The following is a 381-nucleotide window of genomic DNA, read 5'->3' as shown; positions in this document are numbered from 1 at the left end:
TGGTGGTGGTGGTGAGGATAATTATTGTGGTAGTGATATGATGACAGTGATGATGATGGTGATGTAATGTGACAATGATAATGGTGATTATGATGACAAATGGGGATGATGGTGATGATGGTGGTGGTGATGGTGGTGATGGTGATGATGATAGTGGTGGTGATGGTGATGATGATAGTGGTGGTGATGGTGATGATGGTGGCGATGGTGATGGTGATGATGGTGATGGTGATGATGGTGGTGGTGGTGATGGTGATGATGGTGGTGATGGTGATGGTGATGATGGTGATGGTGATGGTGATGATGGTGGTGGTGATGGTGATGATGATGGTGGTGATGGTGATGATGGTGATGATGATAGTGGTGGTGATGGTGATGATG

The sequence above is a fragment of the Sapajus apella genome, unplaced genomic scaffold (genome assembly GCF_009761245.1).
Source record: "Sapajus apella isolate SASKATOON/1434 unplaced genomic scaffold, GSC_monkey_1.0 scaffold14, whole genome shotgun sequence".
Taxonomy (NCBI): domain Eukaryota; kingdom Metazoa; phylum Chordata; class Mammalia; order Primates; family Cebidae; genus Sapajus; species Sapajus apella.
This window is presented reverse-complemented; position numbering follows the sequence as displayed.